This window comes from Salmo salar, chromosome 02 (assembly GCF_965601325.2).
Source record: "Salmo salar chromosome 02, fSalSal1, whole genome shotgun sequence".
NCBI classification, from domain to species: Eukaryota; Metazoa; Chordata; class Actinopteri; order Salmoniformes; family Salmonidae; genus Salmo; species Salmo salar.
Genome location: NC_138292.1, coordinates 12,771,718 through 12,796,753, shown reverse-complemented (window position 1 = coordinate 12,796,753; position 25,036 = coordinate 12,771,718). Strand labels below are relative to the sequence as shown.

Below are 25,036 nucleotides of genomic sequence, written 5' to 3'. Positions count from 1 at the left end.
ACTGTCCTGTCTTAAAGTTCTTAAAGTTTATTGTGCAGCTTTTGCAGTTGTTAAATGTAAAAACATACAGAGCCATATCCTTTCTTGTACGTTACCCTGTGGAACAGATGGTTCAGAACAACAGAGGGCTACTTACTGTAGCACAGTACAGTGTAGGGTTTCTTCAATGCTGGATGGGTCCAAAGGCATCTTATGGTCATAGACCATTTTTAATTACTAGTCGTCGTATGAAATCTAGTATCCTTCCATGCAGCATACTATAATCGATGTTTACAACATTTTCCCTTTTAAAAACATTGATATGTGTTAGAGTGTAAGCATCATCACTTCAGCATTTGATTATCTTAAGGCTGATAACGTTTATCCAACTCTGTCATGTAAACAGTAGGCTATAGGCCACTCAACCCAGTAAATGGCAAATATGAGCTACAAAAAGAAATGTCCTGAATGCTTTTTTGGACTTTTGGTGTAACCTGGACATCATATTGTCTGTGCTGTATAATAGCCCTGAGTGTTTTCATGATATACATGTCAATAGACAGAAGAAATTGAGTTAGTGGAGGGTGTTTATAACAGGGAATGTAACTGACTGACCCTGAACTGGATCCTCTGTGGCTGCAGCATCTTTAGTGAGGTCAAAGTAACAGAGACTCCTATATTGTTCTAAACTGGATCCTCTGTGGCTGCAGCATCTTTAGTGAGGTCACAGTAACAGAGACTCCTATATTGTTCTGAACTGGATCCTCTGTGGCTGCAGTATCTTTAGTGAGGTCACAGTAACAGAGACTCCTATATTGTTCTGAACTGGATCCTCTGTGGCTGCAGCATCTTTAGTGAGGTCACAGTAACAGAGACTCCTATATTGTTCTGAACTGGATCCTCTGTGGCTGCAGCATCTTTAGTGAGGTCACAGTAACATAGCGACTCCTATATTGTTCTGAACTGGATCCTCTGTGGCTGCAGCATCTTTAGTGAGGTCACAGTAACAGAGACTCCTATATTGTTCTGAACTGGATCTTCGATGGCTGCAGCATCTTTAGTGAGGTCACAGTAACAGAGACTCCTATATTGTTCTGAACTGGATCCTCTGTGGCTGCAGCATCTTTAGTGAGGTCACAGTAACAGAGACTCCTATATTGTTCTGAACTGGATCTTCGATGGCTGCAGCATCTTTAGTGAGGTCACAGTAACAGAGACTCCTATATTGTTCTGAACTGGATCCTCTGTGGCTGCAGCATCTTTAGTGAGGTCACAGTAACAGAGAGACTCCTATATTGTTCTGAACTGGATCCTCTGTGGCTGCAGCATCTTTAGTGAGGTCACAGTAACAGAGACTCCTATATTGTTCTGAACTGGATCTTCGATGGCTGCAGCATCTTTAGTGAGGTCACAGTAACAGAGACTCCTATATTGTTCTGAACTGGATCCTCTGTGGCTGCAGCATCTTTAGTGAGGTCACAGTAACAGAGACTCCTATATTGTTCTGAACTGGATCCTCTGTGGCTGCAGCATCTTTAGTGAGGTCACAGTAACAGAGACTCCTATATTGTTCTGAACTGGATCTTCGATGGCTGCAGCATCTTTAGTGAGGTCACAGTAACAGACTCCTATATTGTTCTGAACTGGATCCTCTGTGGCTGCAGCATCTTTAGTGAGGTCACAGTAACAGAGACTCCTATATTGTTCTGAACTGGATCTTCGATGGCTGCAGCATCTTTAGTGAGGTCACAGTAACAGAGAGACTCCTATATTGTTCTAAACTGGATCCTCTGTGGCTGCAGCATCTTTAGTGAGGTCACAGTAACAGAGACTCCTATAATTGTTCTGAACTGGATCTTAGATGGCTGCAGCATCTTTAGTGAGGTCACAGTAACAGAGAGACTCCTATATTGTTCTGAACTGGATCCTCTGTGGATGCAGCATCTTTAGTGAGGTCACAGTAACAGAGAGACTCCTATATTGTTCTAAACTGGATCCTCTGTGGCTGCAGCATCTTTAGTGAGGTCACAGTAACAGAGACTCCTATATTGTTCTGAACTGGATCCTCTGTGGCTGCAGCATCTTTAGTGAGGTCACAGTAACAGAGACTCCTATATTGTTCTGAACTGGATCTTCAATGGCTGCAGCATCTTTAGTGAGGTCACAGTAACAGAGACTCCTATATTGTTCTGAACTGGATCTTCGATGGCTGCAGCATCTTTAGTGAGGTAACAGTAAGACAGACTCCTATATTGTTCTGAACTGGATCCTCTGTGGCTGCAGCATCTTTAGTGAGGTCACAGTAACAGAGACTCCTATATTGTTCTGAACTGGATCTTCGATGGCTGCAGCATCTTTAGTGAGGTCACAGTAACAGAGAGACTCCTATATTGTTCTGAACTGGATCCTCTGTGGCTGCAGCATCTTTAGTGAGGTCACAGTAACAGAGACTCCTATATTGTTCTGAACTGGATCTTCGATGGCTGCAGCATCTTTAGTGAGGTCACAGTAACAGAGACTCCTATATTGTTCTGAACTGGATCCTCTGTGGCTGCAGCATCTTTAGTGAGGTCACAGTAACAGAGACTCCTATATTGTTCTGAACTGGATCCTCTGTGGCTGCAGCATCTTTAGTGAGGTCACAGTAACAGAGACTCCTATATTGTTCTGAACTGGATCTTCGATGGCTGCAGCATCTTTAGTGAGGTCACAGTAACAGAGAGACTCCTATATTGTTCTAAACTGGATCCTCTGTGGCTGCAGCATCTTTAGTGAGGTCACAGTAACAGAGAGACTCCTATATTGTTCTGAACTGGATCCTCTGTGGATGCAGCATCTTTAGTGAGGTCACAGTAACAGAGAGACTCCTATATTGTTCTAAACTGGATCCTCTGTGGCTGCAGCATCTTTAGTGAGGTCACAGTAACAGAGACTCCTATATTGTTCTGAACTGGATCCTCTGTGGCTGCAGCATCTTTAGTGAGGTCACAGTAACAGAGACTCCTATATTGTTCTGAACTGGATCCTCTGTGGCTGCAGCATCTTTAGTGAGGTCACAGTAACAGAGACTCCTATATTGTTCTGAACTGGATCTTCAATGGCTGCAGCATCTTTAGTGAGGTCACAGTAACAGAGACTCCTATATTGTTCTGAACTGGATCTTCGATGGCTGCAGCATCTTTAGTGAGGTCACAGTAAGACAGACTCCTATATTGTTCTGAACTGGATCCTCTGTGGCTGCAGCATCTTTAGTGAGGTCACAGTAACATAGTGACTCCTATAGCATTCTGTCTGTGGGGAAACTAAGTTTGATCTAAAAAAGTTGATCGGTCACTCCAACCATTTTGTAGAATCACAAAATAAAATCAATAAAACATGTTTTGAATGTAGAAATGCAGTGACAATATTCATGTGCAGTCTAAACATCCATCTAAAGAAAAAGTCCAAGTCCCATTTAAGAAAAAGAGTCCAGCATTAGATCCCATGTGTAAAAAAAGAGACTCCAGCATTAGGATCCTGTGTATGAGGTGGATACTCAGTCTGATATTGCCTCCTGCAGGCCTTTCAAACTGTGAATGAGTCCCAAATGGCACCCTATTCCCTATTTAGTGCACTACATTTGACCAGAGCCTTGTGGACCCAGGTCAAAAGAAGTGAACTATAAAAGGGAGTAGGGTGCTATTTGGGACGCAGCCGGTGAAACCACAAACATTTGAACCCCACAAGGAAAAGAAAAACAGCCATATGTCAAGAAATGCACAACGTGTTCATTGGAACAGTCCATCCCACTGGAACTCATGTGACTAGTGAGTGTTAAGGTTTGGTCACTGTCTTTCTCCACCAGATATCTGTGCAGATTAAAGAAAGGAGACAAAGAGAGGAAGCCACTTCATGACTATTGAGATGCCACCAGTATTTTCTCCTTGCCCCTCTTCTTCTTTGTTAAATAGTGGACTCGTAGTTAGCCGTGCTGCTGCTGCTCTTGAGCGACGTTTTGAGCAGGACTACTGGCTCCTGCATACTACTACCACTGGGGCCTGGTTCTGGGGCCACCAGGGCTGGAGTCCCCTCCTCTCCATACCCATCCTGGTCCTGCGTAGTGGTGGGAGTGGAGGAGTCTGGGTAGATGACCAGGAATGTGGAGGTGAGGAAGCCCAGGAAGGAGCCTCCAGAGGCCATCATTGGGATGACCCGCACGCTGCCCACCGCGTCCACCACCGTGCTCAGCGTAGACGCCACCAGGATCTGGGCAATGTACACCTGGCACGACAGTATGGCACAGTCGATGCCGAAGCCTCGTCGCGACTTCCCCGGACTGTTGTGGATGTACTGCAGTAAAGACAGAGGGAATTTTTTAAAACATTTTTTACTAATCTCTCACATCAGTCCAAAGATAGGTTATTACCTAGTTCCAAACTCAATTATCATCACATTGGCCTAGAATGAGCAACATATCCATATAAAGTCGTTTTTATTAACAATATGACCAGTTTGGAAGTGTACCGACATCCTTGTTCTCATGGTACTGGCAGAGTCTACTAACTAGGTCTGTTAAGATCTATAGTGAACTATATTAATCTACACTGAGTGTACAAAACATTAAGAACACCTGCTCTTTCCATGACAGACTGACCAGGTGAATCCAGGTGAAAGCTATGATCCCTTATTGATGTCACCTGTTAAATCCACTTCAATCAGTGTAGATGAAGAGGAGACATGTTGAAGACGAAGGCCATGCAGCCAAAACTGAGTTTAAACTTTGTTTTCATTGAACATGCCATACAAAATGGCATTTTAAATAATTATATTAAGAGTGCCTTGGTCCTCCTTTATTTCTAAGGATTTTTAAGCCTTGAGACAATTGGGACATGGATTGTGTATGTGTGCCATTCAGAGGGTGAATGGGCAAGACAAAAGATTTAAGTGCCTTTGAACGGGGTATGGTAGTAGGTGACAGGCGCACCGGTTTGAGTCAAGAACTGCAACGCTGCTGGCTTTTTCATGCTCAACAGTTTCCTGTGTGTATCAAGAATGGTCCACCACCCAAAGGACATCCAGCTCATTTTACAACTGTGGGAAATAGGGAGTCAACATGTGCCAGCATCCCCGTGGAACACTTGTCACCTTGCAAAGTCCATGGCCCAACATATTGAGGCTGTTCTGAGGGCAAAAGGGGGGGGGGGCTGCAACTCAATATGAGGAAGGTGTTCCTAATGTTTTGTACACTCAGTGTATAGGGATCTATGGTGTTCCACAGTGATCCATAGGGATCCTCACCTGCTTGTTCTCATGGTACTGGCCCAGCAGAGCATAGGGGCAGTAGGAGATACTCATGGAGATGATGCCCATGGTGCTGATCATCACCATGGCAACATAGACGTTAGGGAGAAGCTCAGAGTACCCAGGATGTAGATGACCTTAATGCTCAGGTCGTAGTTGTCCAGGTACTTCTGGAGCACAGCTGTCAACAAATACAACATACGCAACATTATTGAGTTGGCACAAATTAGTTGCATTAAGTAGCATGTACTTAGTACTCACTATACTGGGTGTGAGTCAAGTCCTCACTCTTTGGTATACACATTGCTGTTCATACCGTACACATTGCTGTTCATACCGTACACATTGCTATTCATTTTGCTGTTCATACTGTACACGTTGCTGTTCATTTTGCTGTCCATACTGTCCACGTTGCTGTCCATACTGTCCGCGTTGCTGTCCATACTGTACATGTTGCTGTGCACGTTGCTGTCCATACTGTACACGTTGCTGTCCACGTTGCTGTCCATACTGTACACGTTGCTGTCCATACTGTACGCGTTGCTGTCCATACTGTACGCGTTGCTGTTCACGTTGCTGTCCATACTGTACGCGTTGCTGTCCATACTGTACGCGTTACTGTCCATACTGTGCACGTTGCTGTTCACGATGCTGTCCATACTGTGCACGTTAATGTGCACGTTGCTGTCCATACTGTGCACGTTGCTGTCCATACTGTGCACGTTGCTGTCCATACTGTGCACGTTGCTGTCCACGTTGCTGTCCATACTGTGCACGTTGCTATTCACGTTGCTGTCCATACTGTGCACGTTGCTGTCCATACTGTGCACGTTGCTGTCCACGTTGCTGTCCATACTGTGCACGTTGCTGTCCATACTGTTCACGTTGATGTCCATACTGTGCACATTGCTGTTCACGTTGCTGTCCATACTGTGCACGTTGCTGTGCACGTTGCTGTCCATACTGTACACGTTGCTGTCCATGTTGCTGTCCATACTGTACACGTTGCTGTCCATACTGTACACGTTGCTGTCCACTGTTCATGTTGCTGTCCACGTTGCTGTCCATACTGTGCACGTTGCTGTCCATACTGTGCACGTTGCTGTTCACGTTGATGTCCATACTGTGCACATTGCTGTGCACGTTGCTGTCCATACTGTGCACGTTGCTGTGCACGTTGCTGTCCATACTGTACACGTTGCTGTCCATACTGTACACGTTGCTGTCCACGTTGCTGTCCACTGTTCATGTTGCTGTCCACGTTGCTGTCCATACTGTTCACGTTGCTGTCCATACTGTTCACGTTGCTGTCCATACTGTTCACGTTGCTGTCCATACTGTTCACGTTGCTGTCCATACTGTTCACGTTGCTGTCCACGTTGCTGTCCATACTGTACACGTTGCTGTCCATGTTGCTGTCCATACTGTACACGTTGCTGTCCATACTGTACACGTTGCTGTCCACGTTGCTGTCCACTGTTCATGTTGCTGTCCACGTTGCTGTCCATACTGTGCACGTTGCTGTCCATACTGTACACGTTGCTGTCCACGTTGCTGTCCACTGTTCATGTTGCTGTCCACGTTGCTGTCCATACTGTGCACGTTGCTGTCCATACTGTGCACGTTGCTGTTCACGTTGATGTCCATACTGTGCACATTGCTGTGCACGTTGCTGTCCATACTGTGCACGTTGCTGTGCACGTTGCTGTCCATACTGTGCACATTGCTGTGCACGTTGCTGTCCATACTGTGCACGTTGCTGTGCACGTTGCTGTCCATACTGTACACGTTGCTGTCCATACTGTACACGTTGCTGTCCACGTTGCTGTCCACTGTTCATGTTGCTGTCCACGTTGCTGTCCATACTGTTCACGTTGCTGTCCATACTGTTCACGTTGCTGTCCATACTGTTCACGTTGCTGTCCATACTGTTCACGTTGCTGTCCATACTGTTCACGTTGCTGTCCATACTGTTCACGTTGCTGTCCACGTTGCTGTCCATACTGTACACATTGCTGTACACGTTGCTGTCCATACTGTACACGTTGCTGTCCATACTGTACACGTTGCTGTACACGTTGCTGTCCATACTGTCCACGTTGCTGTCCACGTTGCTGTCCATACTGTACACGTTGCTGTCCACGTTGCTGTCCACTGTTCACGTTGCTGTCCACGTTGCTGTCCATACTGTTCACGTTGCTGTCCATACTGTTCACGTTGCTGTCCACGTTGCTGTCCATACTGTACACATTGCTGTACACGTTGCTGTCCATACTGTCCACGTTGCTGTCCATACTGTCCACGTTGCTGTCCACACTGTCCACGTTGCTGTCCACACTGTCCACGTTGCTGTCCACACTGTCCACACTGTACACGTTGCTGTCCACACTGTACACGTTACTGTCCACGTTGCTGTCCATTCTGTTCACGTTGCTGTCCATACTGTTCACGTTGCTGTCCATACTGTGCACGTTGCTGTCCACGTTGCTGTCCATACTGTGCACGTTGCTGTCCATACTGTGCACGTTGCTGTCCATACTGTGCACGTTGCTGTCCATACTGTGCACGTTACTGTACACGTTACTGTCCACATTGCTGTCCATACTGTGCACGTTGCTGTCCACGTTGCTGTCCATACTGTACACGTTGCTGTCCATACTGTACACGTTACTGTCCATACTGTACACGTTACTGTCCACATTGCTGTCCATACTGTACACGTTGCTGTTCACGTTGCTGTCCATACTGTGGACGTTGCTGTCCATACTGTGCACGTTGCTGTCCATGTTGCTGTCCATACTGCACACATTACTGTTCATACTGTCCACGTTGCTGTTCACGTTGCTGTCCACACTGTCCATGTTGCTGTCCACACTATCCATGTTGCTGTCTACACTGTCCATACTGTCCATGTTGCTGTCCACACTGTACATGTTGCTGTTCATACTGTGTATTTCTCTAAGGAGTAGGACCTTCCTGAGCAGACTGCAGCGGTAGCAGCATAGACAACCAGTCCCCAGCAGCCCATCTGAACCCCTTTATGGTAGTTCTGCAGTTCAGTGGAGTTAGCAGGAGCCTAGATGGAGAAAATGGAACATATAGAAGTCCAGAAACTCCTAAAGCAATTTGCACCACAAAATTGTGCATATTATCAGAATTAACATTTTGTCCCATTAAAAACATTACATTGGCATTTAAAATAACTTGAGCCCTTGTCAGTAGACCTAGTGATTCTCAGAGGGTTCCCCGTCCTACAGAGGAGAAAAAGAGACCTAGTGATTCTCAGAGGGTTCCCTGTCCTGCAGAGGAGAAACAGAGACCTAGTGATTCTCAGAGGGTTCCCTGTCCTGCAGAGGAGAAACAGAGACCTAGTGATTCTCAGAGGGTTCCCTGTCCTGCAGAGGAGAAACAGAGACCTAGTGATTCTCAGAGGGTTCCCTGTCCTACAGAGGAGAAACAGAGACCTAGTGATTCTCAGAGGGTTCCCTGTCCTACAGAGGAGAAACAGAGACCTAGTGATTCTCAGAGAGTTCCCTGTCCTACAGAGGAGAAACAGAGACCTAGTGATTCTCAGAGGTTCCCTGTCCTACAGAGGAGAAACAGAGACCTAGTGATTCTCAGAGGGTTCCATGTCCTACAGAGGAGAAACAGAGACCTAGTGATTCTCAGAGGGTTCCCTGTCCTACAGAGGAGAAACAGAGACCTAGTGATTCTCAGAAGGTTCCCTGTCCTACAGAGGAGAAACAGAGACCTAGTGATTCTCAGAGGGTTCCCTGTCCTACAGAGGAGAAACAGAGACCTAGTGATTCTCAGAGGGTTCCCTGTCCTACAGAGGAGAAACAGAGACCTAGTGATTCTCAGAGGGTTCCCTGTCCTACAGAGGAGAAACAGAGACCTAGTGATTCTCAGAGGGCTCCCTGTCCTACAGAGGAGAAACAGAGACCTAGTGATTCTCAGAGGGTCCCTGTCCTGCAGAGGAGAAACAGAGACCTAGTGATTCTCAGAGAGTTCCCTGTCCTGCAGAGGAGAAACAGAGACCTAGTGATTCTCAGAGGGTTCCCTGTCCTACAGAGGAGAAACAGAGACCTAGTGATTCTCAGAGGGTTCCCTGTCCTGCAGAGGAGAAACAGAGAATATCAAAGAAGAGTAGTAAGAGAAGAAAGGAAAACAGGAACAGTAGATTATTAACGAAAGATGGACAAATAAAAGAAGAGTTTGCTCATTCTCTAACTGAAATAAACTACAAACTATAATGAACTACAATAAACAATGAATTACAATGGAGGACTGGACCGGTTCTTACTGTGGGGTCTCCAGCATAAATGACCTGTCCCATGAAGTCTGTGTAGAAGACGGCCTCAGCGATGATGGAGAACCAGGTGAGGAGATGACAGACGCAGAGCCTCAGCAGCTGGGGGGGCATCTTCAGCATGGACAGCCACAGCAGCTTGACCGTGGTGCCCCCCTCGTCCCCGTCGTCACTCTCAGAGTCACCGCTGGACAGCGTGGTGCTGCTCTGCTGGAGCTCCCTCCTCTGCTGCCGCCGCTGCATGTGCTCGTAGATGTCGTTCATGCTCTGCGAGGTCTTGATGCGGAGGTTGGCGCAGGCCGGATTGCCCATGGTGTTTCTGCGGTGGCGGTATCGTGCTGAACCCACGCGGCCATAGTAAGAGAATGTAAATGACGGCTGGCGGTAGAAGGTGTGGGGGAAGCGGCGTGCCCCGGCGGTGGTGCTGGACGGCCTCAGGCCTGGCATACGGCCCTGGCTGTTGGCCCCGCGGGCTGTGTGGTTGGAGGGGACGGCCGTGGCCCCGTTGAGGCCCTTGGCTCCCTGGTTGGTCTGGTTGTTGAGCAACATGTGCTCCCTGCTGTAGTAGGGGGAGGGGTCCTGGTGGAAGAGGGGCAGCTGGCTGTCTGCCTGAGCCCCGGGATGGGGGCCTTCCTGGTCCTGGATGCCCCATCCACTGTAGTGTCTCTGAGGGGTGCAAGGGTAGAAATCTTGGGGGTAGTCCTGAAAGATGGAGGGCTCAATGTCGGCCAGGAAATGACCGTCCTGGTCCAGGTCTGAGTCCAGCTCGATGGTGGCGTCAGGCATGGCCAGCACCGAGTCGCTCTTACTCCTCACCCTGTCCACGTTGATGAAGAGCTCTCTCTCTGACTGGGCGTCCTCCTCTCCTATAACGTCCAGCTGAGGTATACTACGAGGCCCCGCCAAGCCCTCCTTCAGTTTCCCTGAGGAGGACAGGCTGTCGGAGTCTCCCTCTCTCGGAGTGTCACCACGAGCCTCAAAACTCTCCTCCTTGATACTGAACATGTATAGAGTCACAGATATGGTGAAGATGACGGCAGCAAACACAAACAGGATCTGCTCCTGGGACTTGAAGGCCATGCCCAGGATGGTGCTGGTCCAGTCCAGGCCACCCAGCACGTAGCCAACCGCTCCTCCCAGCCCTGCCAAAAACACAATGTCAAAACAATGTTAGAGCTAGCCACTTTATGAGTTGTTCGGTGCTCGAAATACCGATGATAAATGACTTTCCTCATGTTTTTGTTTATTCCCCTCAGGGAATCATCATGGGAGCAACCGTGACCAATAAAAGTAAAGATTGTATTTGTTTAGAGGGGGCGCCATGTGACCTCACATTCCAAACATGTCGCTCCACCAATCATATACACCGGCTTCAACAACATGAAATCAATTTAAAACTGACTCAAGACATGACTGATAGCTCTCTTAACCTAACATTGAGCAATAATAACTGTTATAGAGTGGATTTGGCATTCACCCCCCCAGTTACATAGTGATTCTAGTGTCTTAGTGTCCTCTCCTCCCGTCCTCTCCCTGCCTCCTCCTCCTCAAAACGGCAGATGAAAGTGCAGAAAGAGAACATGATATGAGGAGATGAAATGTGCTTGTAGGGTTCTTAAATCCTCTTCCTGCTTCCCTCTGACTGTTTGAGGAGGTGGGGAGGAGAGGACACAAGGAATCAAGGACAGACTATTGAGAAGGAGCCAATACAACTAGGGCAGCATAGTGTACCTGCAGAGAAGGCATGTATGTTGAGGGCCATGTCCTGCTCCTCTGTGTCGGCTACATCCAACAGGTAGGCTCTGATAGGCCCATCTGAGGCGTCTGCACTGAAGTCCAGTAGAACCACACCCAGCACCGTCAGCACTATCCCAATGGGCTGACTGCTGGGAACGTCCCCGAGGGCTAATCCTACAGCACACAGAATAAGAAGGAATGAATAATAATAATAATGTATTTATATAGCATAGCACTGTCATTAAAGAATCATCATTTTACAATACAGAAAATAAAAAAATAAAAACATGAGCATCTAAGGGAGTTTCACATTTCCAATATATGATGATTAAATAGTGCCTACGTCCCACATTCCCTTTATAGTGCACTACTTTTGACCACAGCCCACAGGGCTCTATGGCTCTGGTCTAAAGTAGTGAACTACATAAGGAATAGGGTTCCATTTGGAACTCAGTCAGTACCTCCCTCAAAACTAAGTACCAATGTATACTAGGCTCACCTAGGAGGGACCCATTGAGGAAGAGAGAAACTCCCAGTAACACCCCCACACAGAGTGCCAGGATGAAGGGTCTCCTGCGGCCCCATTTCAGGGTGCAGCGGTCGCTGGCTGAGCCAATGAGAGGGGTGAGGATCAGGCCCAGGATGGGGCTCAGAAACCACGTCAGGCTGTAGTACTGCTCTGGAAGTCCTGAAAAAAACAAAAAAACACACAGAGACAAAAAACACCTTCAGTCAATATGCTTAAGGCTTTGGCCACAGAGAGACTGATCACGGATGAAATCCTATTAGCATTCATCAAATATTAGTTTGTCAAAAGTTCAACTATTACAAAATCTTTTGCCCGCAGCCTAAAGGGCATTCTTTACAGAACCACAGCCATCAAAGCTTTTAATCAACAATGCTGAATCACATTCTAGTCCTTCCATAGTCACTAGCAGGTTTGGTGAGGCCGTGTGAGGTGAGGTGAAAGGAGGTTTGTGGGTAGCTGGAACCATCTCAATGTATCACACTCCAGTCTGATGTACTGTAGACCTTGGCTTGGAACTAGGCTGTTTCACTGAGCTTTCTAATGAAAGCTATGCAGCTGATGCTCTACTTCAGCAGGCCTACACATTAAACAACAATCACTGTACATCTCCCACTAGAATATGTGTTACAGATTGTCACTAGAAGGAAAACAAGTGGACGTGTTTCTACAAGCCGGTTGTTCATTAACCTAGATAAGAGCCCTCACGCAAGACACAACTTGTTGCAAGAACTATGGAAACAAACTGACAATCTTCATCTCTGTGATACTTCCCTCTGTAGGAAGGCTACAATGATATAGGCCTCACGCAGCTATGGCAACAACAGAACAGACAGTGAAACTGGAAACACAATAAATGGAAGCTTTCTATCCTCTTTCAAATGCTAGGTAGTGCACGTTAGAATTTGTTCAGAAAGGGTTAAATGCGTAGCCTGTTGGTTTATGGAGTGGAATGCACTGAATGTGACCTAGTCTGTTGCTCAGTCTGAGCAGTAAAATGGTTGTTGAACTGTCACTGGCTTCTGGACAGACTTTTATAACCCTCTCAGAAAATCAACAAGATATGAGAAGCTGGCATCAAGTCAGATCGTCCTTCTCAGAAATACCAAGGAAAAGTAGTTAGGCTATACATTAGGGGCCGTAATGAATGACTGGGACTAAGTTATACTCAAGGCAATAGTGGGAAATGTCACCAAGACTTAACCCTTTACACTCATGGGAATTGGCCTATATGGATAGGGCTAAATTGAAATGTTTCTTACAGAAAAAATATGAAAAGCAAATGCATAACCATTGTAGCAATTGAAAGGGAAGAGTTTGTAGATCATGGGAAAATGAGTAGCCCAAAAGGTGAGTACACAACAGTTCACCTGGCACAAGACTGAACCCAACCATTACACTGTTGATTTTATATTTACTCTACTTTTTCATCAGTTGTTGATAACGAAATCTGAATATACTCTGGATACATTCAGTAACATAATAATATTCCTGGAAATTGTGGGGTAGGTGCAACATAAGACACAAAAATGACAAGGGTCTAACTGGTGTCTCCAAGTGGACATACACCTCTCCAAAGTGTGCACAATTCCTAAGACATTTCAATGCACTTTTATGACTCAAAGAAGGGTCTTGAACTCTCCTAGCTGTGCCGTTGAGGAACTAGAGCAAGCACACTGGTATTTGTTTAGTTTGGAACACAATCCGGCATCACACAATTACTGTTGTTATTTCCACAATCCAAAAAAGGGTCCATTAGAAATGGCAATCTGGGTCAGGTGGGCATGATTTTAAAGCTTGTTCTATTGCCAACATGACTAACTAAGTTATCAAACAGGATCGTACAGCGTTAGGCTTTCACAAGGCAATACAGAGGAACATATAGTCATTTAGGTGTGTAGAAAGAAGTCATAAGTGCATTCAGGTGCTTGTTCCGCACAATAAACAAACAGGCTCCTTCTGTTCAGAACAACACAGGGTATGACCACATGTCATCTTGTAACTGTACATCAAACAGACTCCTTCTGTTCAGAACAACACAGGGTATGACCACATGTCATCTTGTAACTGTACATCAAACAGACTCCTTCTGTTCAGAACAACACAGGGTATGACCACATGTCATCTTGTAACTGTACATCAAACAGACTCCTTCTGTTCAGAACAACACAGGGTATGACCACATGTCATCTTGTAACTGTACATCAAACAGACTCCTTCTGTTCAGAACAACACAGGGTATGACCACATGTCATCTTGTAACTGTACATCAAACAGACTCCTTCTGTTCAGAACAACACAGGGTATGACCACATGTCATCTTGTAACTGTACATCAAACAGACTCCTTCTGTTCAGAACAACACAGGGTATGACCACATGTCATCTTGTAACTGTACATCAAACAGTGATCATAAACGTTGATACTGTATATGACTTGAGTTTTATGATTTGGAGACGTGAAGTGCACATTTGGACTCACGGATGTTTGGCTTGCTTGGATCATCAAAGCGGTATTTAGTATAATCCTCAACGTCTCATCTTTCAGAATACATCGAGTCATCTTAATTTACAGCATATCCCTCAAACAGATGACAAAGAATTTGCAAAAGTTGACCAATTAGCAGTAGGGATGGGTGCTCAAGTTCAGAACGGCTGTTGGGTCAAAACCAATACAGAGCCAGAGCTCTGACATCATGTATAACATGTTACTGTACAGCCACTGCCTTCCAATTGTAGGCGCTTATTAGTGCCCAAATCTGCCATTTTCAACCAGAAGTTTAAAGGGTTACAAAAACAAACTTTTACTTCACCACTACTTCAAAATATTATTATGTGCACTCGCACGTTTGCTTCTGTTATGACAGTCCTGAAGGAGCGGATTAAGATAAGCCTGTGTTATCCAATACTAGCTCAGTTGTAGCTAACCCTTTGCTGTGTGACAATGTCTGCCTACAATGTTCATCATACATTGAAAGAAATGTGCAGCTGTTCCATGCTGTGTAGATAAAGAGACCTAGAGACCTACTGTCCATGTACCCTAAACTGTACATAGGAGTTACATCACAGAGATGGAGAGTTCGGCAAATCCATTTATGACAAAATTGTTCCCGGCGGGAAAACAGGTTGACTGAAACGTGCAGACTCACACATTCTTGCCATACCTACCAAACTCTGTAGAAGACATTGTTCCATTCTGCATTGGTGGCAAACCTAGTAACCTAGTAACGGCCCGGTCTGTTATGCTGCCTGTGCACAGTGTACAGACAGTTAACATAACCCCACATCACTCCCAGCCCTTATGATGGAGTAAACCTAACAGAGACTGGCTCAGGACCAATCTTTGGTAACCATTTGGCAAACAATTATCCAAAAGGGTAAAATACACATATGAAATGCCTTAGTTGCAACTCCAATACAATTTTTTCTGTCAACCAACACCCTCCATTGGTACCGACCTATTTGCAGTAAGACTGGTGTGACCAGGGCTGTCTCCATTGGTACCGACCTATTTGCAGTAAGACTGGTGTGACCAGGGCTGTCTCCATTGGTACCGACCTATTTGCAGTAAGACTGGTGTGACCAGGGCTGTCTCCATTGGTACCAACCTATTTGCAGTAAGACTGGTGTGACCAGGGCTGTCTCCATTGGTACCGACCTATTTGCAGTAAGACTGGTGTGACCAGGGCTGTCTCCATTGGTACCGACCTATTTGCGGTAAGACTGGTGTGACCAGGGCTGTCTCCATTGGTACCGACCTATTTGCGGTAAGACTGGTGTGACCAGGGCTGTCTCCATTGGTACCGACCTATTTGCGGTAAGACTGGTGTGACCAGGGCTGTCTCCATTGGTACCGACCTATTTGCGGTAAGACTGGTGTGACCAGGGCTGTCTCCATTGGTACCGACCTATTTGCAGTAAGACTGGTGTGACCAGGGCTGTCTCCATTGGTACCGACCTATTTGCAGTAAGACTGGTGTGACCAGGGCTGTCTCCATTGGTACCAACCTATTTGCAGTAAGACTGGTGTGACCAGGGCTGTCTCCATTGGTACCGACCTATTTGCGGTAAGACTGGTGTGACCAGGGCTGTCTCCATTGGTACCGACCTATTTGCGGTAAGACTGGTGTGACCAGGGCTGTCTCCATTGGTACCGACCTATTTGCGGTAAGACTGGTGTGACCAGGGCTGTCTCCATTGGTACCGACCTATTTGCGGTAAGACTGGTGTGACCAGGGCTGTCTCCATTGGTACCGACCTATTTGCGGTAAGACTGGTGTGACCAGAGCTGTCTCCATTGGTACCGACCTATTTGCAGTAAGACTGGTGTGACCAGGGCTGTCTCCATTGGTACCGACCTATTTGCAGTAAGACTGGTGTGACCAGGGCTGTCTCCATTGGTACCGACCTATTTGCAGTAAGACTGGTGTGACCAGGGCTGTCTCCATTGGTACCGACCTATTTGCGGTAAGACTGGTGTGACCAGGGCTGTCTCCATTGGTACCGACCTATTTGCGGTAAGACTGGTGTGACCAGGGCTGTCTCCATTGGTACCGACCTATTTGCAGTAAGACTGGTGTGACCAGGGCTGTCTCCATTGGTACCGACCTATTTGCGGTAAGACTGGTGTGACCAGGGCTGTCTCCATTGGTACCGACCTATTTGCGGTAAGACTGGTGTGACCAGGGCTGTCTCCATTGGTACCGACCTATTTGCGGTAAGACTGGTGTGACCAGGGCTGTCTCCATTGGTACCGACCTATTTGCGGTAAGACTGGTGTGACCAGGGCTGTCTCCATTGGTACCGACCTATTTGCGGTAAGACTGGTGTGACCAGAGCTGTCTCCATTGGTACCGACCTATTTGCAGTAAGACTGGTGTGACCAGGGCTGTCTCCATTGGTACCGACCTATTTGCAGTAAGACTGGTGTGACCAGGGCTGTCTCCATTGGTACCGACCTATTTGCAGTAAGACTGGTGTGACCAGGGCTGTCTCCATTGGTACCGACCTATTTGCAGTAAGACTGGTGTGACCAGGGCTGTCTCCATTGGTACCGACCTATTTGCAGTAAGACATGTGTGACCAGGGCTGTCTCCATTGGTACCGACCTATTTGCAGTAAGACAGGTGTGACCAGGGCTGTCTCCATGGCGTAGCAGAACTCTCGTCCGAACATGACAGCACCATGCATGACCCACTTGCGCAGGGGAATATGTTCCTCCCCAGCACCCTCAGCCAGAGACCCATCAGGACTCTCCTCGTCCCTCTCACCGCTCTGCTTCTTCACTGGCATCTCCACCACATCCTGACGTGGCAAAACAGTCAAGTCAGCCTTCTGGGGGACCATGGTCGTCAGCTCGTATAGAGAGAGAAGTTATGACTGCTCCCCTAAAGCCTTAATGTAGTTTACGGTCCTGTCTGCCCTGATGCAACTGTCCTTCCCTTTATGGTCAATCAGAGGACTACTATCAAAACAACAGCACTATACATGAAGGAAAAATCCTGCTTTTCTTTAGTTCTTTCGAGGCACTTTTGACAGCAATTCATAAGGTTCCGTGACAAAACGCGGCTTTGTAAGAGATTGGCTCTCTTCACTGCTGGCTGCTGTACTGAATCCAAACCCATAGAAAGTGGCATTCAGATAGAGCTCATTTGATGACGTCTGTAGAGGGGAGGCTGAACAGGGTGAGGGAGACGGGGGCTGGCGGAGGTGGACAACGTTCCTCTCTAGAACCCCATGGAGTGACTCATTCATCTGTAGAGGGGACACAGACAGACAAAGTCAGACAGACAGCCTGAGCGTTAGTATGTTAACCCATAGTCAATAATGCCTTTATAACCAATAAACATCTTAATGTTACGGACTCTGGATAGGCCGATAAAGGCTAGTATTATGACAGTTTAGGCCTATTTTATATTTCAAATGTCAGCAGTACAAATACAATAAAGGGCTTTAGTAGCTAGTTGGGTAAAGTTTCATGATGCACGTTCAGCTGGGATGCTGCCGAATAGATAAGCCAAGCTGCTGCTGTAATCAGCCATATGACTATAAATGTACACCTGCAATTAGGCTAAAGTACTGAGTCAACCCATTGAGCTGCAGGAGAAAGTTCCTCAGATTGGAGGAAGGAAACTCCATCCACACAATCAAGTCTTGAAAACACAAGAACTCAGCCACTGTGTGAACTTGGGTGAACCAGCTGTCCTGTAGGAGTTTCAGCAGCTGTGAGATGAGAGACTAGTGTAGGCCTAGAAAGATAGATGTGCATTATGGACAACAGGCTGAAATACACATTGCACAACCTTGTTGTTAGGCATGAGTGATGTTATGCATGCCATTGCTGTGCTCCTAGTAACTTACCTTGCTTTGAGGGTAGATGAGGTAGCTATTAACAACCAAAACAGGTGGCAAACTGTTCTAACAGAGATTGAATTACAGTGAGGGAAAAAATTATTTGATCCCCTGCTGATTTTGCCCACTGACAAATAAATTATCAGTCTATAATTTTAATGGTAGGTTTATTTGAACAGTGAGAGACAGAATAACAACAACAAAAAATCCAGAAAAACACATGTCAAAAATGTTATAAATTGATTTGCATTTTAATGAGGGGAAATAAGTATTTGACCCCTCTGCAAAACATGACTTTGTACTTGGTGGCAAAACCCTTGTTGGCAATCAGAGGTCAGACGTTTCTTGTAGTTGGCCACCAGGTTTGCACACATCTCAGGAGGGATTTTGGCCCACTCCTCTTTGCAGATCTTCTCCAAGTCATTAAGGTTTCGAGGCTGACGATTGGCAACTCCAACCTTCAACTCCCTCCACAGATTTTCTATGGGATTAAGGTGTCTGGAGACTGGCTAGGCCACTCCAGGACCTTAATGTGCTTCTTCTTGAGCCACTCCTTTGTTGCCTTGGCCGTGTGTTTTGGGTCATTGTCATGCTGGAATACCCATCCACAACCCATTTTAAATGCCCTGGCTGAGGGAAGGAGGTTCTCATCCAAGATTTGACGGTACATGGCTCCGTCCATCGTCCCTTTGATGCGGTGAAGTTGTCCTGTCCCCTTAGCAGAAAAACACCCCCAAAGCATAATGTTTCCACCTCCATGTTTGACGGTGGGGATGGTGTTCTTGGGGTCATAGACAGCATTCCTCCTCCTCCAAACACGGCGAATTGAGTTGATGCCAAAGAGCTCCATTTTGGTCTCATCTGACCACAACACTTTCACCCAGTTGTCCTCTGAATCAGACGGGCATGTATATGTGCTTTCTTGAGCAGGGGGACCTTGCGGGCGCTGCAGGATTTCAGTCCTTCACGGCGTAATGTGTTACCAATTGTTTTCTTGGTGACTATGGTCCCAGCTGCCTTGAGATCATTGACAACATCCTCCCGTGTAGTTCTGGGCTGATTCCTCACCGTTCTCATGATCATTGCAACTCCACGAGGTGAGATCTTGCATGGAGCCCCAGGCCGAGGGAGATTGACAGTTCTTTTGTGTTTCTTCCATTTGCGAATAATCGCACCAACTGTTGTCACCTTCTCACCAAGCTGCTTGGTGATGGTCTTATAGCCCATTCCAGCCTTGTGTAGGTCTACAATCTTGTCCCTGACATCCTTGGAGAGCTCTTTGGTCTTGGTCATGGTGGAGAGTTTGGAATCTGATTGATTGATTGATTCTGTGGACAGGTGTCTTTTATACAAGTAACAAGCTGAGATTAGGAGCACTTCTAAGTGTGCGCTCCTAATCTCAGCTTGTTACCTGTATAAAAGACACCTGGGAGCAAGAAATCTTTCTGATTGAGAGGGGGTCAAATACTTATTTCCCCTCATTAAAATGCATCAATTTATAACATTTTTGACATGCGTTTTTCTGGATTTTTTTGTTGTTATTTTGTCTCTCACTGTTCAAATAAACCTACCATTAAAATTATAGACTGATCATTTCTTTGTCAGTAAGGTTTTATAGTAGATTTCCAATAAGGTTTTATAGTAAACCTGTTCTGGCTAAATGTACCACAACAATAATTATCCCCTTGTGTCAAACTTCTTCAACTGGGTCTTCTAAACATCCTCATATGGAAAATGACCTTGAAGAACCCACCCCTCAACGCTCCACCCAGTCTAGTTAGCGAATTCTCATGGGAAGAATAGTTGAGTGGTGGGAAATCCTGCTCATCTCTCATCCTTTCTAACCGCTCTGCTAAAATCCATTCCTCTCTCACAGGAGAAAAAAACTATATGATACGAAAATTATTATAATAAACATGAAACGGTGAATGTAACAAGCGCTCATCATTTCAAATAGGCTACATGTCATATTAAACAGCATATACAGTGCAGCCGGAATGTTTTCCACATTTTGTTAGTTTTATAAAAAATCCTCAATCTACACACAATACTCCATAAAAACAAAGCAAAGAGGTTTTTAGAATAAATGTTTGGAAATGTATTAAAATCAGAAATACCTTAAGAATTCATAAGTATTCAGACCCTTTGCTAGGAGACTGAAATTGAGCTCAGGTGCATCCTATTTCCATTGATCATCCTTGATATGTTTCTACAACTTGGGAGTCCACCTCTGGTAAATTCAATTGATTGGACATGATTTGGAAAGGCACACACCTGTCTATATAAGGTTCCACAGTTGACAGTGCATGTCAGAGCAAAAACCATGCTATGGGGTTGAAGGAATTGTCCATAGCGCTCCGAGACAGGACTGTGTCGAGGTACAGATCAGGGGAAGGATGTCGAAACATTTCTGCAGCATTGAAGGTCCCCAAGAACACAGTGGCCTCCATCATTCTTAAATGGAAGAAGTATGGAACCACCAAGACTCTTCCTAGAGCTGACCGCCCGGTCAAATCGAGCAATCGGGGGAAAAGGGCCTTGGTCAGGGAGGTGACCAAAAACCCGATGGTCACTGACAGAACTCCAGAGTTCCTCTGTGGAGATGGTTGTCCTTCTGGAAGGTTTTCGCCTTCTCTGCAGCACTCCACCAATCAGGCCTTTATTGTAGAGTGGCCAGACTGAAGCCACGCCTCTGTAAAAAAAGGCACCTAAAGACTCTCAGACCATGAGAAACAAGATTCTCTGGTCTGATGAAAGCAAGATGGAACTCTTTGGCCTGAATGCCAAGCGTCACGTCTGGAGGAAACCTGGCACCATCCCTACGGTGAGGCATGGTGGTAGCAGCATGCTGTGGAGATGTTTTTCAGCTGCAGGGACTGGGAGACTAGTCAGGATCGAGGCAAAGATGAACGGAGCAAAGTACAGAGAGATCCTTGATGAAAACCTACTCCAGAGCACTCAGGACCTCAGACTGGGGGCGAAGGTTCACCTTCCAACAGGACAACGACCCTAAGCACTGCGCTGTTTGCGCTGTTCTGTGAAGGGAGTAGTACACAGCGTTGTACGAGATCTTCAGTTTCTTGGCAATTTCTCGCATGGAATATCCTTCATTTCTCAGAACAAGAATAGACTGACGAGTTTCAAAAGAAAGTTATTTGTGTCTGGCCATTTTGAGCCTGTAATCGAACCCACACATGCTGATGCTCCAAATACTCAACTGGTCTAAAGAAGGACAGTTTTATTGCTTCTTTAAATCAGAACAACAGGTTTCAGCTGTGCTAACATAATTGCAAAAGGGTTTTCTAATGATCAATTAGCCTTTTAAAATCATAAACTTGGATTAGCTAACAACGTGCCATTGGAACACAGGAGTGATGGTTGGTGATAAAATAAAATGTTATTGGTCACATACACATGGTTAGCAGATGTTAACGTGAGTGTAGCGAAATGCTCATGCTTCTAATTCCGACAGTGCAGTAATATCTAACAAGTAATCTAACAAATTCACAACGACTACCTTATACACACACAAATGTAATAGGGATGAATAAGAATATGTACGTATAAATATGTATGAGCAATGGCCGTAGATGGTATAGATGCAGTAGATGGTATAGAATACAGCATATACATCTGAGATGAGTAATGTAGGATATGTAAACATTATTAAAGTGGCGTTATTTAAAGTGACTACTGATACCTTTATTAAATCCATTTATTAAAGTGGCTAAAGATTTGAGTCTGTATGTTGGCAGCAGCCTCTATGTTAGTGATGTCTGTTTAACAGTCTGATGGCCTCTAACTAGAACATAACAGGCCTCTGTACGCCTATGTAGATATTCCATATATATAAAAAATATCTGCTGTTTCCAGCTACAATAGTCATTTACAACAATAACAATGTCTACACTGTATTTCTGATCAATTTGATGTTATTTTAAATGGACCAAAAAAATGCCTTTCTTTCAAAAACAAGGACATTTCTAAGTGACCCCAAACTTTTGAACAGTAGTGTAGGCTGTGACTTGCTTAGAATTAAATACAAATGAAGTAAACAGTTCCTTATTAGGCTCAGTGCCTTTGAATTCATTTTTAAAAGTGAGTCTGTGGCTTCAGGCTTACGTGATGGTGCCTTGAGAGCAGGCCTGCAGCGCGCCAGCAGAGTCACTGGGGATGCTAAACACCCTTTTGGCCACTCTTGCCAGGCTAGGCACAGATGCAGGTATGCTTAAAGGTTTTTAGGCACAATAACCCAATTAAAACTAAAAGCTCCTTGAAAAAAAGTTGGAATATGCCAGGCCTATTGGGACAAAAATCAATGATGGCCCATTGTATAGATAATAGAACAAAAATTAAGGAAACTTTTTTTGTTTATAAATACTTTGCTCCAATGACACACTTAATTAACTACCCACCTCTTCCTTCCTTTTAGCATGTGCACATAGTAAGTACACCATCTTGGTTTCGGGACGTGTCTATTCAGATTCCACAATGATTATTTAGTTGTGGACATTACATCTTTGTAAGTCACCTTGATTTTGCACCTGTGTGTTTTATAAAAAAAATTCTGACAATATTTTGCAAACTCCATGACAGTAGCTAAAGCAAGAGGCTATAGCAGCAGACAAGCAGACAACAAATGTATGCTGGGCCGGGCATGTCCTGAGCTCATGGAGCACTACTGGAGCAGCCTTTGGGAATCTTGCTCCGCAAATTGGGCACACTCCACTCCCATACTCTGACACTGCCTCCGGTACATAGGTGGGGGGTAGGGGCGCTCCAGTACAGTAGGTGGCAATAATGCACCATAATGTTGGATGCCAACTGCCAATAAACCCCACAGAAGAAGGGGCGGGGGCAACAATCGGCGCACGTGACAATTAAACTTTGATTTACACACCAGTAACTGTTTTCCTACAGTTCTGTTAACGACGGCAGGTGTTCGGCAGGCAGGAGCGAAGGACACTCTGTGCTAGCTAGCACACTAGCTAGCGATAGGTGGTGGCAACAATGGTAGACAGTGTCCTTCGCCCCTTGCCTCCCGTGCACACGGTTCTCTCCGGTACAGAGCATGCAGGAGGCGAGGGCAATCGGTAGACAGTGTCCTTATCCCCCGCCTGTCGAGCACGGTTTTCTCGGAGTACACAGGAGGCGGGGCGACACCATGTGCTAACTAGCACCCGTGGTGCCCCAGCCTCCCACACTAGTGGGGGGTGACCAGTAGACTGTCCTTCGCCCCCGCCTGTCAGGCATTGTTTTCCGGCAGTTCTGTTAACAATGATGAGGGCAGGCAGGAGTGAAGGACACTGCCTACTGGTGTCGCAGAACACCTGCCGGGTACACAGGAGACGAAAAACATATAATACTTTAATTTACCTTTTGGGGGGTTCTTGAAGGAACCAATGGGATGCTTGAGGGGGCGTTCCTACAGATGCATTAATGCCCATATGCAGGAACGCCCCCTTAATGCGGGCTGCAGTTGCACACTATAGGTTGGGACCGTTGTTCTACACCTCTATGGTTGGGATACGTTTAAGACAGGACTGGTCAAGATGCTGACTGGCTGGTTCTTTTATCTCAGAAGTAAGAAATAAGTATTTATCATCAATAACTTGCTAAATTAGCGAACGTTACAGAAGCGAGCCAAGTTTGCAAGCTAAAGAGCTAGCTAACTTCCTCAGTCTGTAACGTTAGCTAACTATGCTATCAAACTGTTCTGGCATGAGTTACCGGTATATTGGTATCACTATCCCTATATCTAACGTCAAAGCCCGCTACAATATAGACCATCTCTGCTATTAACGTTGGTGTGTAGTAGATTGTACAAGCTGTCACGAGCGCTAATGATACAACGGACAGGTGTGTTCACATGATCAGACGGTAGCTAACTAGCTAGTTAATGTTAGCTTAGAAGCTAGCTAGGTAGCTACGGTATTTTAGCTAGCTATGCTGAATATAACCCGTAGATAACCAGCTAACTTGGGATAAAAATACACAAATCGAATATACCTGATCCCTTTCTCCAATGTAAAGAAGTATTCACGTTCCTTAGTCGTCGGTGTGCCCGAGTAGCCTGAGCTTGCTAGTTGTTTCGACACGCTGATGCCCAGTCCAATGACAAAATGCATTACCCAATCTCATTAATTGCCACCGTAAAAAAAAGCAGTACTTGACATCACTAAAATCGATGACCAATTGCTCTAATTCTATCCAATGGGAGGCAAGCTTGGATGTTATTCAACAAATGTACACACCATTCAGAAGCATTTGTTGTCCTGTGATAATTGTAACAAACAATAATAATTGAGTGGATTTATATAGCGCGTTTCTACGGTTACTCAAAGCGCTTTACATAGTAAAGGGCAAATTCATCTCATCCACCACCAATGTGCAGCACCCACCTGGGTGATACATGGCGACCATTTTTGTGCCAGAACGCTCACCACAATCAGGTGGAGAGGTGAGTGATATTATGCCAATTAGGAATGAGGGGGGTGATTAGGTGGCCATGATGGAATGGGACCAGGTTGGGAATTTAGTTATTTAAAAAAAGATATATATATATTTTACCTTTATTTAACTAGGCAAGTCAGTTAAGAACAAATTCTTATTTTTAATGACGGCCTAGGAACAGTGGGTTAACTGCCTTGTTCAGGGGCAGAACAACAGATTTGTTTTACCTTGTCAGCTCGGGGATTTGAACTTGCAACCTTTCGGTTACTGGTCCAACGCTCTAACCACTAGGCTTAACACCCTTACTCTTACAATAAGTGCCATGGGATTTTTTATGACCACAGAGAGTCAGGACACCGGTTTAATGTCCCAGCCGAAACAAGGCACCCTACACAGGGCAAT

General features: G+C 45.7%; 1 pseudogene across 1 annotated transcript; it reads right to left on the bottom strand.

Annotated features, from left to right (window-relative positions):
- Window positions 1–7: 7 nt before the first annotated feature.
- On the bottom strand, window positions 8–25,036 carry LOC106606099 (polyamine-transporter SLC45A4-like; annotated as a pseudogene). Its single transcript, XR_014379991.1, has 8 exons — window positions 24,191–25,036; window positions 16,939–17,584; window positions 11,805–11,993; window positions 11,300–11,479; window positions 9,563–10,710; window positions 8,239–8,335; window positions 5,257–5,443; window positions 8–4,308 (listed from the first exon to the last, which is right to left on the bottom strand). The product of XR_014379991.1 is annotated as a polyamine-transporter SLC45A4-like (transcript).